General features: G+C 43.0%; 1 pseudogene; it reads right to left on the reverse strand.

Moving 5' to 3' along the window:
• Positions 1 to 1,456: 1,456 nt before the first annotated feature.
• LOC132620973 (5S ribosomal RNA) lies at positions 1,457 to 1,573 on the reverse strand (annotated as a pseudogene).
• Positions 1,574 to 2,742: the final 1,169 nt, after the last annotated feature.

Below are 2,742 nucleotides of genomic sequence, written 5' to 3' on the forward strand. Positions count from 1 at the left end.
TGCCACTTCATATATTGTCTATGATGCTTCTATATTGATGTTAATCACACTTTACATACTCAGTACATTCTTCGTACTGACGTCCTTTTGTTTGTGGACGCTGCGTCATGCCCGCAGGTGCACAGGGAGACAGACTTGATCCATAGCTACCTATTTGGAGATTACATAGAGAGCTCCATTTCCTTCGGAGTCATATCTTTTGGGTACTCATTCTTTTGTGTATATAATTATGGGCATAGCGGGGTCCTGTCCCGCTAATGTGATATGTTATACTCTTAGAGGCTCGTAGATATGTGTGTGTGTGGGTAGATGTGTTTGGCCTTGTTGGCCTATGTTTTGTATATCATTTTGTCGGCCACGTGGGCCCATGTACATTGATGTGGCAGAAATGCCTACGATGATATAAAAGGGGTTGTTGTCCAGATGGGACTAGTTGACGAATGAATGGAAATGCATGTATAATTATGTGGCTCACCTAGATGTAAGTATAAGAGTAAGCTAAGAGGGTTCTCGGGTGGGTAACACCGGGTGCTCGTCGTGGCCCCGAGTCGGGTCGTGACACTCATCATCCTCTTTCTTATCTTGATGATTGATCGATTTCCTACAGCTAAATCATTAAAGTATCCCTCTTACTTCCGTGGTCAACGATTTCCAGCTACTTTAATCCTAAATGCTCTTCTCCACTCACCATGTTATAGCATTGACCCTGAAGTTCATAGAATATTCTTTCAAAGCTGAAGATCTGTTTTTTTTTCTAAATCATCTTTTAGGAGAGCTTTCTTCATTTCCAAGGTGATTATGTCTGCTTGACTGTGCATTTATCTCTTCAGTTGCCTCCCAAGAGTTGAGAATCCCTTAACATTGTTGCAGGACTACTTATTTTTCCTCACTTCCCATTCCTATTCATGGTTACTCCCCTTCACTCCCACTTATCAAAACCTGTTCTTCTAATCCTGCGCATTCGTCTTTGTTCCGTGCTACCATACTTTGTTCCTTTCATATGCCTGCTTTCAAATTTTCTCCAAATAGTCCTTTGCCTCGACTGTCCTGACTCTTTCTTCCCTTCCTTGATATTATTGCGTCAAGATTATCCATCTCTAACTCTTTTAAAGAAAATAATATCGGCTTGTCCTGTAGCACTTACCACTTAAACTGCAGTTCCTTATTCAGGCAATATCTTTAACATATCACAATATCGACCAACGGACACACATACAGATTAGCATAACCACGCAAAAGGTGTCATATATGCATCTTTACTAATGCCTTACTCACAAGGTATTTCCAACACTATTTGAACTCATCCTAATCCTGGGGCTGTGGTACACCTTCCTTCCCTTCACTGACCTAGTCCACCTCATCCTTCGTGATCTTTTAAAGTTTCCAACCACTCCGCATACTCCAATTTCCCTTAGGTTACTCTAGCTTTTCATTTGTCTCTTATGCCTGAATTTGTAGGACTCTTAGTACACTTCCAAGGGGGTTACCCATCCTAATATTACTCTCACCCCAGCACGCTTAACTTCAGAGTTCTGATGGGATCTGGTGCGTTAGTGCTGGCATGATCGCATCCATCTGCTACGTGACCTGTATTACATGACCTAGAACAAGTTGAAGTTCTAGCGGATCCCAATAAATTCTTGTAATGCATCTCCCTCTGGATTAAAAGGGATCTCTTACTCTTCCGACTAAGCAAATGCTAATTTGGCCTTTGAAATTCTCAATAATCACTTTCAATCTGCATGTATGACTACTTTTCATCCCAAATTTCAAGATTCCCAATGGTGGCGAAAACACCTTGATCATATTTACTTATAAATACTTTCGTTATTGGTCTCTTTAGGATTTCCGCTCGCCGCTATTAAGTAATAACCTACAGTAAATGCACATATAGGAAATTCCAATAAAAGACTCATATACGTGTAGCCGATCGGTCCTTAGCCTGATCTAGTGGGCTATAAAGTGAAGTGTCCTCTCCATTATCCTCTCGCCACCGGCTAGTCTGGCCATCCTCATTTCTCTTATCTAAATCCGAAGAATACGGATACGTGGGCAACTCCTGGTTCACTGACAACCAAGATAAAGGGCTGGAATAATCAATAACACTCTGAAGCGTAGCTGGCCTGACATAGTACTCTGCCATAGGAGCAGCTGGGGGAGTCGGCTCTAGTGCTAGTACAACCTCAAGGAGCTCCTCCTCTAGTGTCCCATACGAACCCTCAGACTGGTCTGTGTCATAGCTGCCCTCCGGTGAATCCTCCTCTCTAGAAGCCAGAAATTCTAGTGGAATCGTCGCGGGTCCTCAGAGTGATCAATCTCAATGGAATAGCTAAGGCTCCTCCTGCTCAGTTCCGGAGCATGTGGTCCTGAATCTACTCCAGGGATCTTCTTAGCATCCCCACTATCTGAGGCTGATCTCTTCATCTTCGTCAATCTGTGCTTACTTACAGGAAAAGAGGGTCAGAAATAATATTTCCTAGACTCTGGCTCTATCGCATAATCTAAGATAGAAGGAAAGGTCAGTGATTCCTAAATGCCCTGAAACCTCCTGTTTATAAGTGTGGCCGGCTTCACATCCATAAATAGGACTCTGCCAAACACGATCTGTAGACAATCCTTAGGACAAACTGCTCTGATACCACTTTTGTCACAGCCCAACCCGATGAGCCACGACAGGTACTCGACCATTACCGACTGAGCACCTCTAACTCTTTCTTACTCTATACAAAGTTAACTAGCGGC

Source organism: Lycium barbarum, chromosome 11 (genome assembly GCF_019175385.1).
Source record: "Lycium barbarum isolate Lr01 chromosome 11, ASM1917538v2, whole genome shotgun sequence".
NCBI lineage: Eukaryota > Viridiplantae > Streptophyta > Magnoliopsida > Solanales > Solanaceae > Lycium > Lycium barbarum.